We start from the raw sequence: 14,268 nt of genomic DNA, 5'->3' as shown, positions 1-14,268 counted from the left end.
TTGACTCTAAGGGCTGCATTAAATTTTATAGATGAGGAGGAAAAAGATGAGAAAGTAAGCAGATTTTCATGAGAAAAATATCTTAGCTGTCTAAAGAAAAGGAGCATGAAATCTGCCACCCACACGACTCAGGATTCTAGATCCATGTTCTTTTTGTATACAAAAGAATATAGTTCATTACTATGACATTGACACTCAGTTCAAATGATTGGGAGTATATGACCAACTTTACCCAAGAGCATAGTCTACTGGTTTGTTGTAATTCATATTTTTGTGTCTGTCTGTCTGTCTGTCTGTCTGTCTGTCTGTCTCTCTCTCTCTCTCTCTCTCTGTGTGTGTGTGTGTGTGTGTGTGTGTATGTATGTATGTATATATTTTCAATTGGCTCATATCATGTTGGTATTTGAACTAGACAGATAAGTAACTGAACAAGTTTACATAAGTAGCTTAATTCCTAGTACTAACTTAAAATCTTTAAAAGCTTCGGCCCAAGACAGTACCAAGGCTTTGTTTAAAAAGCAAGGCCACTTTACCAGTGACAACCTATCTTAACAGAGAAAGAGAAGCTGACATTTATCACAGACTGTTCATCAGCACCAGCTCCTGTATAATTCTCTTCATATAAAGCACATGGCCTTCTGGATGGGGATGGGATATGGGTCACAACCGAACTCCTGACATCTGATATCGACCCAGCCCCGCTCTTGGCACATACAGAGTTTTGCTGCCTTCACAGATTAGCTGGCATTTCCTGCAGTGTTGGTGTTTTTGACTGATTCATCAATTCTGTGTGAATCCATGGATGCCTCACTTGCCAACAAATATACAAATGGCCTCACCAGCTTGTGTGGGCTTGTGTGAAACATCTCTTGCTGGACCCTGTCTGACTTGGAGTTAGCAGGGAGAACTTAATGTTTTCTTGATGTTCGTATTTACTGTCTTCTTTTCCTCTCTTCCTCTGGGGAAAAAAATGTTGGGAATGGAACCCAAGATCACTGAACCACAATTTTTCCAGACCCCTGAAATATTTTTTTTTGAAAAGTAGGGAGAAAGAAAGAAATCTACATAAGCTTATGGTTTTTACGTTAAATGTTTGCTTACAACAATGGACTTCTGATGCCAAATGTACAGTTGACTTTTAGCTACACTAACTACTTAGGTGTCTAATGGAACATGGTATAGAGACGTAGGAAAATAACACAAAAACTCAGCCACTGTGCCAAGAGACAGCCCCAGGAAAAGAGGATGTGAATGACGAATCCATGGGCGGTCATCTATCACTTGTTAATTTTTACATATATATATTTTGGTTAAATGTCAATCTTTTGATGAAGCATTTCCTGGCTCTGGGACAGTAGATCTCTTTCTACAGCAAGTGCTCTGATGCTCTAAATCTATCTTGGTATCTCATCAAGCACTCATCTGTGGTGGTGAAAGTAGGTGTTCACAATTGTGTCTCAGAGACCTAACATCCTCCCCCAATCACGGTACTTAATATAGACTGGGTGCCCCATAAACAGATGGTTAGTATATTATTGTGTGAATTCAATTTTAATCACAGATTAGATCTCACAATAGAGCAATGCTTAAGAAAAAGAATGCATATCAATTTCAAGGAACTAAAATGGCCAATGTAATAATCAGCAAAGGCTCCATCGTGAAGGCTAACTAACATCTCTATATATCTTTGGCCATCAATTTTATTTTTTCTGACTGTAGAGGAAGCTCTATGCTGACATGGTTGTAACACATAAAGCATAATTGAGGAATCTAAATGGAGCCTCTGATCAGCTAGCTGCCTCTTCCTTGAAGTTCAACTTAGACTCACAACAGACTTGGGATGGTGGCACATATATATAATCCTAGCACTTAGGAGACAGGAGGCAGAGGCAGAAATACTGCCACAAGTTCAAGGCTTGGTCAACATAGCAGGAACCTGTCTCCACAAAGCAAACCAACAGAAACAGGAAAAAGAAAGGTTCTCAAAGCCAGCATCAGTACCACCAACCCAATGCTACAGAAGTCAGGGGTGTGCGCAGAAGGGTGAGCAAGGTAAAAGAAGCCAAGCTTTATCTTGAAATCTAGGGCAGGGCGTGTTTCTGCTAGATAAACATAAACATGAGACTGACTGTTTTGTTTGCCCAATCTTTTCTTCTCATCAATTTTCTGCACATAATTCTGTAGATGGAATGAACATTGGTACCTGCCCTAGTACCTGCTTCCCACAATTCCCCGGGAGAGACAGGTTTCCTATCTATTTACTTTTATATTGACTTCAAGATTTGTTTCCGGGAATGGTACAGAGGGAACAGAGGCCAAGATGTCTTGTTTTGTCTAGCAAGCCACAGAAGGAGAGAATGTCTCCCATCGCTCTAGAAAGAACCTACAATGTTTGCTATCCTGTCTTTGTTATCTGCTTCTTTGAATTTCTTGAATCTCTCTAAATGCAGTGGGAAAGAATGTTAATTAATCAACACAACACTGAGCCTGTCCTCAGAGAGGAAGGCCGTGTACCTTCAGTACAGTGGGATCTCTATTATCTCAGGGGAACTCATTTAGTGGGGGCTTCATTCCTTGGTGACTTGAAGGATGAGGCAGCAGGTTTTCATTTTAGACACATACCACACAAAATGAGTTTAATTGTTATGGGTATATTATTAAGACATTCTATTTAACTTTGATTATACAAAAATGCAAAAAAAGTTTTGACAGTGACATCTAATTTATCTTTATCTATTTCCCACCTGGGTATAACCCAAGGCCTCTGCTGTAAATATTAAAAGTAAGTCCATTGGGCATATTACCATCTAAAGAATGGCATAGGTGTATCTTGGGGTAGATCTCAGCTTCCTGAGGAACTGGTATCCAGAGTGGTTGTACCACTCGTGCCAGAAATGGAGGATTCTTCCCCTTTCCATACATCCTCACCAGCATGGGTACCACTCCTACCAGAAATGGAGGATTCTTCCCCTTTCCCTACATCCTCACCAGCATGGGTACCACTCCTATCAGCAATGGAGGATTCCTCCCCTTTCCCTACATCCTCACAAACATGGGTACCACTCCTATCAGCAATGGAGAATTCCTCCCCTTTCCCTACATCCTCATCATGGGTACCACTTGTACTGATCTTCATCATTCTGACCCATGTCAGATAAAATCTCAGAGTCATTTGGATTTGCACTTCTCTGATGACTAAGGATGTTGAGCACTTCTTTAAGTGCTTCTCATCCATTTGTGTTTCATCGTTTGAGAACTCTTTGCTAACTGTATAACTCATTTTTTTAATTGGATTATTTGTTTTCTTGATGTTCAGGGTTTTTTTAGCCTCTTATTTATTTTAGATAGGAACCCTTTATCAGATATATAATTGGTAAAGATAAGGACATGGGAAGGATGTGGGAGGAATTGGGGGAGAGAAAAACAGGATCAAAATATATTGTATTATTTTTTTCATTAAAACATTACATATATAGTGTACAAAAGTTATTATTCAATTCTTTAAAATTGTTGTCATTTTTTTCTAGTAATAATCTCTGGTGAATTAGAGACAAAAGGAAAAATATAGAAACAGTGAAAGGCCCTTCCTAAGAACTCCAGGATGCAGAGTGGCAAGTGAGGATGCAGAGTAATCTCTTCCAGCTCTTACAACGAGCCAGGTGGACAGGTGACTGAAATGCTTGGTGACCTCAGCTGATGAATACACAAAAGGCTATCTGTATATCAGAGTCCTGGGCACATCTGGTCCTGGCATCTGTTTCCTCAACTGTACAACAGACAATAATACAGATGCCACAGCAGCTTAGATTGGGAATTTAGACAACTTGTATAAACTGGGACCAATTTAGGTGCCTAGGAAAATCCCCAAATCAGCTATTATTATGACTACTGTTCTTGTTGTTATTGCTATATAACAATGATGATGATGATTATTATAAGTATCTCATATATAGCAAGTATTCAGTAGACATTAACATCCTTCTCTTCTCATTTGTGAAGAACATTCTGAAAGCAGCATGGTTTGTGGCTTTAATGCGAGCCTGGGCACTGACACTGGGCAGGCAATGAACAGTGCTCTGGACCCTAGTGCACCCGTCTGTTCACAACTGGGCATTTGTCCCGTCTACGTCTGTGTGCTAAGGAAAGGAATTAAAGGGTAGCCATTGGCAGAGACCACCCAAGAGTTTGTCTGGGCCATGTGAGGAGATAAAGTTTCTTAGAATTTTACAAGCTACCAAATATACTGCATTGGGGCTGGAGAGATGGCTCAGTGGTTAAGAGCATTGCCTGCTCTTCCAAAGGTCCTGAGTTCAATTCCCAGCAACCACATGGTGGCTCACAACCATCTGTAAAGAGGTCTGGTGCCCTCTTCTGGCCTTCAGGCATACACACAGAATACTGTATACATAATAAATAAATAAATAAATAAATAAATAAACAAATATACTGCATCACCTCCAAGTTCTTTCTTAGAACAAAACTACTTGAGAGACTAATTGATATAGGAAAAGAAATATTTTTTTTTTGAGACAAAGTCTTACTGGGTAGTCCTGACTAGACTGGAATTCACTCTGTAGACCAGGCTGGCCTCGAACTCACGGAGATCCACCTGCCTCTGCCTCCTGAGTGCTGGGATTAAAGGCTGTGCAGTGGTGTCCTTTAAAAGACTACGAATGATGTCTGCACCACTGTGGTGTTTACCAAAGGCAGTGATCTGATTGGTTCTTATAAACCAGAGCCAGACCCCTTTATTCCTACCCCATGGATAAACAAGGTGATTAGTAAACTAGATAGGATTTTCTCTCTTTAAATTCTTCCCATTGCCCAGAAGGGCTTTTCTGTGGCATCCTGTAAAATCCTGTGGAATCCTAGAATTCTTTACTTACTGCACGCACATACAAGAGAAATAACAAGGCTGTTGAAACATGAGCCCCTAGTGAGGGTGGAGCTTGAACATGAACGCTTCACATCTTAAACCTGCCTGCAAGTTGCATAAAAGTCAAAGGATAATATTCTAGAAGAAAGTATCAGAAATGGCATCTGATGGATGCAACGCTTCCAGCCTAGAATGCAAACCTTTGTGAGAGAAACACAATGGGCAAGTAAGAAGGAGGCTATGGATAGGAAATAGGCAGGAAAAAAAAACCTATGTATCCAAACGAGAAGAATAATATTGGGGAAACTGTTCCAAAGGCTCTCGCTTGTGTCTGAGGCATAGCAAGATTCAAAGGCCACAGTCATTAAAGAAAAACTGGGGCTTAAAACTATGGAAGAGCTGATAGACATTCCTAAATGGCCCCAGGCTTAGAAAGAGGCTGCCTTTGAGGATGTTGGACAAACCCCAAAGAGAGCCCCAGCAGGCACCTTCAGCATCTGAACTAACCTCACCCCATGGCCCAGTTAACCATCCTGACTCTGGGGAGAGCGCTCCAGAGGGCAGGCAGAGATTGCACAGTCTGGATAATTTTTCCAGCTGCTGCCTGTGCCCCAATCTCCTTGGCTCAGGGCTTGATCCCTGATAAGAGGTCAGAGACCTTTCTATGGGTGGTACAGTACAAATGCTTTCAATCATTCTCACCTTTGTGCGGGCAACCTGCAGCACAAAGGGTCTGCCAGCAATGAGGGAAAGGAAGGCAGGGCGTCGGGCATTGTGACTGAGTAAGAAGAGAACGCACCTGCTCACTGGAAGATGCCAATGCTGACGTCAAGCAGTGCCTTTTCACGATTCCCTCTGAAGACTAGCCAGCATGCTTTGAATAATAATGTGCTATGCTGAAAGTGTGTATATGGGTTGTGTGTGTGTGTGTGGGCAGACACGCAATAAATGCTAGCTCCATGGAAGATGATTATTGATGCTTGGGATCTTTTACCATACACTAAACATGGTTCTTAGGTCCACTGTGCTATTTAATTTCTGTTACCACACTGTGAGGGCAAGGGTAAATATCCTCAGGTGAGGAAGAAGGTTGAAAAATTCTTTTTAGGGCTAATGAGGGGAACCGGAGTTCAAACTATTCAAGTCCATTCTAGTTTAACCAGGACATGTGTGTACTAACATGAGCAATGTTCTCTTTGGGTCTCCCTTTCTCTCTCCCTCTTCCACCCCCCCCCCTCACTCTCTCTCTCTCATACACACACACAAAAAACAGATATAAACACATATGCACATACAAACATACACACACGCACACAGACAGGCACAAATACACACACATATGCACACAGAGACACAGACAGACACACATGCCAGCATTCTAGTCCCATACCCCCGATTTCAAATTTCCGTTCTTCTGGCTTAACACAATCCATGCACACAAAATTTGAACCAAGGAATAAAATGTAGCAGTTCATCTTCAGAGGGAAAACAAGTGGAAAGAAAACGGAACCTTGAAGTGTGGAATGTTTGTCAAAGATGGTGATAAGGAGCCAAGAAGAAGGTTCCATATCTCAAAGATACTGACAACAAAACTGCAGTCTCCTAACGCCCAAAAGAACTGCTTTGGGTTCAATGATTTTTTTTCCCTTTGGCTTTTCAAGATGGGGTTTCTCTGCGTTGCTTTGGAGCCTGTCCTGGAACTAGTTCTTGTAGACAGGTTGGCCTCGAACTCACAGAGATTCGCCTGCCTCTGCCTCCCAAGTGCTGGGATTAAAGGCTTGCGCCACCACTGCCCAGAGGGTTCAATAAAATTTTGCACATTCACAAGGATCTCATTTCTACTTTCTGACGCTGATCACCTAAAACCTCCGGGGTAGAAAACCGATTCAGGTGCGCGATGGTCGTTTGCTAGTCTCCCACCTGTGGCCCATTCATGGGTCCCAACCCCGTGTTTCTCTAGGCTGCATTTTTCAAACCTGAAGAAAGTGTCTGAGGTGTGTGCTAGGATGCTGGGCATTAAACTACCTGGTGGAACACAGGAGATACCCCCACAAAGGTCTATCACAGTCCAGAGGGGAAGATATGGCAAGTCTATTTCAAACCCCAGCTTTACTTGAAGAGAAGCACATTGAAATATTTTTTGTAGGCGATGAAGTACACGTGATAAAATGAGAACAGAAGGCCAAGTGTATGTTTCTAAAATAAAATCCAAACTTCAGATCTAAAATGTCCCACTTTGGGGTCACATGCCTGGTCGCTGAGGTCTCCCTCCCCTGCGGTTATCAGGACTTCCTGAAAGATGTGCAGGATTCAATAAAAGCATAGGTGCCCGTATTTGCCCTGCATCATGGACCACTGAGATTAACAATTAGAACAGAACCATATTAAGGTGGCCTGTTATCTTTATGCCACTTTAGACAGCAATGGTTCATCTTTTTAGCTTCAAGTTCATTAAGAGTTTATCATCCTAGTGGGCCCTTCGGGGTCGCAGCAGCTAAAGGGCCCTCTTCCCTCTACTCCTTCTTGTGACAGATTCACTATGCTCTTCATTTTACTCAATGATTCGATCCCAAAACAGAGACGTTTTTCTAAAACTTTTTATTTAACCAACTAGATAATAATAAAATAATAATAACTTTTGAAAGATTGCCATTGTGTTCTACCACTCCAAACCCTGCCCTCGCATATAACTACCCTGCAAAATTATTTTAAAAGCCAAGACACATCAAATGAGCAAATGGAAGCCCTCCTCCTGACAGCAGAGAATGAACCCACCTAGCGCTCTAGAGTGCAGTAGAGCTGGCCTTCCCTACCTTCTGAGTGGATCAATATCCAAGGTGGTGTTGCCACAGGCAAGCAGAGAGGCAACTCTGAAAAACTTTTAACTTATTGATTCTGAACCTTACTTTAGAAAACAAACGAGTGTCCAGTACGCCTCGTGGGTCCTCCAGGACATTTATAAATAGAAAGTCTTTGTCAGCCTTGACAACTTGGCTAGAGGACCTGTCCGGCTACTCAAGCAGAAGAAACCACATAGCTTTGACAAGATTCTAGGCATAGTCACGGTGTGGACATCCAGGGGCCTTCCGTTCATAATTTGCCTTATTAAACCTCAGAGAAAGGCTCCGTTATTTTTTCCACTGCACCCTTTTGTTAAGATATGACTTGATCCGAAAAAGAACTATCTACGGGATGCTCAGAGAACACAAAGCGAAATGCCAGTCAAACTCCAGGGTAAGGTAGCGTGTGAGCAGGCGCTAACTCCAGTGGAAATGGCTCTGTAAAACTGACATCACTAGCTGTGCGAACTTTTCCTTCTTAGTGAGTAATGTCCCTACCATAGTTATCTGACATAGTTCAGAACTTCAATTTTCCCACCATCAGTGTGACAGTGTGAGCCTCATCTGCCCCAGGTGACTCGGATATAAAGATCTAACCTCCCTTAGAAATACAATCGGCATGGATGGAAACTGATATTATTTATCCAAATTTCACCAGTCATGGGGGAATGCCCTCTGTCTGCTCCTGCACGGGGTGAAAAGTTTGTCTTACCCCACAAGCTCGCATTTGCCTGGACTTAGAGGCCCTTAGCACAGCAGACTGAGAAGTCCCATGATCAAAGATCAACATATGATTTGCTCTATTATGTTTGCTTGATTACATGAGCTTCACTCAGTATGGAAGGTGGCTCATACCACTTAAGAAATCATAATCAGGTGACTAGAACACAAATTTAATCTCACTGTCTCATTCTCATCGATCAAATAATAACGCACATTATGTAGAGATATGCATATGCAATAAAAATTTTTACCCTGCACATTTAGTTTCTAACAACCCAAGAGTTATCATAAAAACACTTTGCAGTTCTTCCACTATGTTCTGTTTAGGTGGTGGTCGGATGGAAGCAGACCAATTCCATGCTGTGTAGAAGGGGGCACCCATTGGAGTTGACAAAATCCAACACAGTAATCCTCAAAAGTGAAATTTCTGTATCCTGTAATCAGGAGTTGCCAGGCATCTGATTAAATACCCCAGGCATTTGATCCCCAACCTACTTCCATTTCTTCTCCTGACCGGCAAGCCAGAAAAATTAAATCAAAAACCTGAAGAAACAAAATGTGTATTTTAATACAGAAATGCTTTTACCTGCCGTCCCGCTGTGAATGAAATGGGCCGAGCTCTCGAAATGTTCGTCAGCTTAACTCGCAGCTGGGGGCACTGGGAAAATGTAGCCAGGCAGCCTTATTGCGGCTTCTGTCCTTTAACTGCCAAGTGGAATACAATGGAAGCATCAAAGAGAAACGGATGAGAGGGGAGTCCAGAAAGAGCCCCGAGGAGGATGAGGAGCAAACAAAGGGAAAGTTTCTAAGTCAGGGACATTGTGTCTGCCATTTGCACTTCTCAGATTACTTGCACACTAAAGATGAGCTTGCCTCAATGAGTTGCGACTTCCCCCAAATTGTTTAGGGCATATCCAACATGAAAAACTTATAAGACATGCTTAACCTTAATCTAGAAGAGAAATGGTTGCATTGCACTGCTTAGATAGATAGATAGATAAATAGATAGATAGATAGATAGACAAATAAATATTCAACACCTTATGAGATTGACAAATATTCAATATCTTATGAGATTGTTTTTGATAAACATGAAAAAATGCTTTTCTTCTGGTCCATACAATACACATGCCAAGTGAAGAGAGCTAGATGCTGGGGCTTTCTGAATTGTGTGCACAGGTATCTAGAACTGTATCCATGTCTGATTTCTGCATCATCTCACCCTTGGTGGCTGTCATTTTATCCTCCTAAAGACACTCCATTATTGCAACAGTGTACATGCGGTTATTACTCATAACAAAAAAAGAAAAAAAACTTTAGTTTCCATTTTAACCTCTGAGCACTTGAAAAATGCTCTTGTCTTTGTTCACATCCAAGAATGTGGGCACCACTCATTAAAGCCCAGCAAGGAACAGAAAACAGCATGCCCTTTCCCACAAAGAGCTCTAATGTCTACCATTTACACCTGACTTATTTACCTGCATGATATTCTGAGTCATAATCTAAAGACGATGGAAAAGAGAGAAAGCCATTTGGTTTATATAGAATCATAATCATTAAATGGACTAAACATTTCCAAAGAGTCGCAGTGCAGACCGAGCAGAGGGAGCGTGATGGGACAGCTTTGAAAGCAAACGCAGTAACATAGAGCTTGATGAAAATCTTACCACATCGAATGGGAAATTCAAAGATTTTCACTTCCAGTTATTTTATTTATATTTCTGAGCTCTTCTCATCCGTTGTCTTGCATGGAGCAGGGATGTCGGGCACAGCCAGAGTCAAGACACTGTCTACTTAGCCCGAGTTTGAGCAGTGAAAATACACAGCCTTTCGTGTTTCAGACAGTTTAAAAGTGTACGCTAAGGAAAAGAAAATGAGACTGTTTTGACTGGCCAATTTAAAAAAGCAAAACCAATGCCAGCTGCCAACTGCCAGCTGCCTACACACACATTTAATCCCAGCACTCGGGAGGCAGAGACAGGGGAATCTCCATGAGATTGAGGCCAGCCTGGTCTACAGAGCAAGTTACAGGACAGCCAGGGCAACGCAAAGAGCCCTGTCTTGAAAACAAAACTTAAAACAAAACAAAACAAAAACAAACACAAGTGAACAAAACTAAAAGATCATCACATTCATTTCTATGAACTGGTAAGCTTTTTTTTGTATTTTGACATTTTATAATCAATTTCTGATTGCACAAATGAGTATAACTCAGATATATCTCTTTCTCACCAGATTAAAGTAGTAATTTGGCCATTACGTGCTTTGCAGCCTGCATAGTCTTCTTGGATCATCAACTCTGCTCAAATTCATTATAAAATAAAAAAAAACAAAACTCCCCGCGCCTCTTCCCATGAGAAGAAGACACCACTCCAGGAACCAGGCCCCAGGGCAGAACACACCAGTGCCACCAGGGACAGGTGAGCTTGCCGGCACGTAAGCCAGCAGTTTAGCTGCTACAATTATGCTTTGCTTGGAAAACAAGCTGCACATTCTCCGTTATAACTCGCAAGAAACAGGCAGGCTGAGAAGCAGGTTCTACCGGCACACAACACCCTCTACTTCTTGTATCCAGTTCACGATAAATCTCTTACCTTGTCGGGAGAGGGAAGAGCAGCAGGCTCATAACAGAATGAGCGATGCGTAAAATGTTCTCCAGCTGACTTCCCACGGGATTTATACTTCCCGAACCAGGGACACCTCTGCCTTCGCAGATGGAATGCTAAGCGATGCAGGGAAGCAACCAAGGTGGGAGGAACAGCTTTGCTTTTTTGTTGTTGCTTTGTTTTGTTCTTTTTCTTTCAACTCAGAGATCCAGAAGAGGCTGTCATGTAAACACGCAAACAAGTGAGCATGGTGTAGAAGCCGCAGTACAGGTTCGATGGGGAAATAGAGTTTGAGGATGAAGGTTGGTGACCGGCTCCTGTTTTAACTGAGGTGGTGTAAATAAGGAGTTTGCTTTTCTTAGAAACGGATAGGACGTTACATTCATGTCAGGAATTTAAGATGGAGACATCCATATTACATGATAAAAATATTTCACCAAAATACTTCTAGCTGAATCTAAGCTACAGATAAGAGTTCAAACAAACACACTTTTAAAGTACCAAAGATATTTAAAAAAAAAAAAACAAATCTAAAAAACCTGAATGAGACCAACTTCTATGCTTATTGAATTTCCACACTTATTTGTTTGGCAAAATTACTGCATTTTTTTGGGAAGTAAAGGGGTCATTTCATACTTGTTTCCAATCTAAAATCAGTCTCTGTTCCTTGGGCCATATTTCCTCAGGCACGAGAAAGAAAATCAATGTCCCTACTCACCTTTGGAAGAATTTCACTGCCGAGTCACCACGGTTCTGTGGGATCCAATAATCCGTGGCTCAGCATCGATTTTCCTGTGACACCCTGTAGAAACAGCCTCTCCTTCCTTTCTAACGAAATCCAGCGGTAAAGACTGTGCGGCTGCTCAACGAATTAAGCGTGTGGGCTCTTCGGCACAACTCGCGCTTCTAAAGAGACAGGGTTTATATTTTCAGAAGCTGTTAACGCTGCTTGCTTCTCGCGGAACCACTTAGCCACCATTTAAAGATAATGTGAGCATCTATTTTGAAGAGAATTGGAAGGTAATATTTCTCTTAGGTTTCTCACGGTTAATTCATATCACCAGTAACACTTTCTTTTTTCCTGAGGAAATAGACAAATGATCAAAAGGTCAAAGTACAAGTCTCAGGGTTTTTTTTTTTTTTTTAACCCAGCTCCCAAATCGAGTTGTTTTCAATATGTGAAAAACTAGCCTCATGGTTTTAATATTTAAAACTTGGAAGCTTGGTGAGCTATAGAGGGTCTGGGAGGGCCTGGTTTGGAGTGTATCATATCCTAGGAGAGAGGGGTTGTGTATTAAGGCTTATGCCCCCACCTTCCCCACTTTCCTTGGTGGGTTAAGTGCATGAAAAGAAAAACACAGACAATGATTCATGTTTCCAGCATCCTTCACGTACCCGACTGAAATCTCAGGGTATCTCAATGACACTGGACAGACTTCTCTGGACAGGTCAGGAAACACTCCCTGCAGGCAGCCTGGACGGGGTGCAGTGTTGCTGGTCATTAGCCACGTCCTCCCTGACTCTGCCAGCCTGTGAGCCTGCAAAATCAAAGTGTGGGGTTTGCAAAGGCACCCCCGCTTCATTTGTGCTCCCCAATAAAACAGAGGGAGGAGAGCACAAGGCAGGTTGTTTCTCCTGAGGTAGGTGACATCTTGGTTAAAAAATGACATGGCCAGGCAACACTCTGACAGATATAAGCCTGCAAGAACCTCCCTGCCACACATAGTTAAGCTCGCGAAACCTTTGATTTGATGGCGCCTTGATTAGCTTCTGCCGCACTCAGTACTACCCCTTTGAAGTTCATTATAAATTATGTTGCTCATCCCATTATCGCCAATTTAGGATCCGCTTTACTAGAAATGCCGTCATCTCAACCATTCATCAAACCTGTGCCCGATTCTCAGTTAAAGGATTAGACCAAGTCACACTCCAGTTCTCAAGGCAGAAGTTCCATTGTTTATCAGGCCATGTCTACACTGGCTGAGCAAAGCGCTCGGTTCAGAAGGAGAAGCGCCTTTGGCAGCTAGAGTCCACATAGCTGACCCATGGATGATGGCGGGGCGCTCCTTCACCTGATTACCCACGTGTAGTGAAGTCGCTAAGCGTCACATGAGGGTGACCCTAGGCAGCGAGAAAGCATGACATGGTTGTTGTTCTAATTTATTGATAGGGCAATCATCTAGCGTTCTATTCAGGAAGCTAGAAGAACGTGTGTATATCCGGCACACATGATGGCTATCAATACGGAAGCAATTCATGGCTCTGTAGTGAGCTTAACCGTGCTCCATCTTTCTAAGCAAGACAGCAGTGGCGCCATCTTTCCTAAGTAGTTAGGATTAAGTTCAAAACCCTACCTCTTTACACAGAAAAATCTTCACAAAAGACAATGCTGATCAGAAAGAAAGGAAGGAAGGAAGGAAGAAAGGAAGGAAGGAAGGAAGGAAAGAAGGAAGGAAGAGAGAGACAAAGGTAGTCAATATTTGGTGCTCAATATTTATACTCTGATTACTTGTACGGTCAGAATTAGTACCGAGTCTGGGTAGATTCTATTCTGGTGGCGGAGCAGCATAGAATTGTCCCGAGTGCTGAGATTCTTTACAATTTTTTAGAATAAAAAGAGGCTTAGCAAAAATGTTCAACTAATAGCTATAAAATTATAGGCTTCCCCTTTCACCCACCCAAACACACTCCACCCTGTGACATAACAGATCTAATGCAAATCACCTTTGGAATTTTGCCAACCTTTCCCATTGGTGAGCTGGTAGAGTCGGGCCAAGCTTCCTTAAAGGCATAAAGCCTGCCTTACCCTCACGAAAGCCCCCTAAGGAATCCTGGAATCCAGTCAGATTCTTTGGCAAAAACAGAAGACTTATATCTGTGAAAACCTATCAAATCTGTAAGTTATTGGATGACCTACGGTATCTTCCCAAGATGAATTGTCAAAACAAAAGCTCTATCATGGCTTCCTAATCACTTGACCTTTGCAGATAGGAATACATCCCGCTTTCTAAGATGTCAAGATTCAATATTTGGTGTATGTGTGCTCATGCTCAACTCTGTCTGAGTCTATAGAGGTTAGAGGTTCACATTAGCTCCCTTCCTTGATCAATAGCCACCTTAGTTTGGAGAGAGAGTCTCTCACTGAACCTGGAGCTTACTAATTTGACTAGACTAGCTGACCAGCAGTCTCAGAGACACCCCGGCCTCTCCATCACAGGGATGT

The 14,268-nt window shown here is 42.2% G+C and overlaps 1 long non-coding RNA gene across 5 annotated transcripts in view; it reads right to left on the bottom strand.

The window, feature by feature from the left end:
• LOC121456119 overlaps positions 1 to 14,268 on the bottom strand; it is a 94,012-nt gene that overhangs the window by 53,347 nt on the left and 26,397 nt on the right. For 4 of the 5 annotated variants that reach the window (XR_005975592.1, XR_005975596.1, XR_005975594.1 and 1 more), the window contains 5 exons: positions 12,441 to 12,583; positions 11,764 to 11,951; positions 11,034 to 11,263; positions 10,107 to 10,298; positions 9,026 to 9,144 (listed from right to left, as the gene is read on the bottom strand). This is a non-coding gene — a long non-coding RNA (uncharacterized LOC121456119). Of the gene's footprint in view, positions 1 to 9,025; positions 9,145 to 10,106; positions 10,299 to 11,033; positions 11,264 to 11,763; positions 12,044 to 12,440; positions 12,584 to 14,268 lie in introns of those variants that run through there. The other variant, XR_005975598.1, reaches the window with a different exon arrangement.

The sequence above is a fragment of the Microtus oregoni genome, unplaced genomic scaffold (genome assembly GCF_018167655.1).
Source record: "Microtus oregoni isolate MIOR12 unplaced genomic scaffold, Mior012 000001F_ref0000356, whole genome shotgun sequence".
Classification (NCBI taxonomy): domain Eukaryota; kingdom Metazoa; phylum Chordata; class Mammalia; order Rodentia; family Cricetidae; genus Microtus; species Microtus oregoni.
Note: the sequence above shows the minus strand (reverse complement) of the source record. Positions and strands in the feature narration are given on the sequence as shown.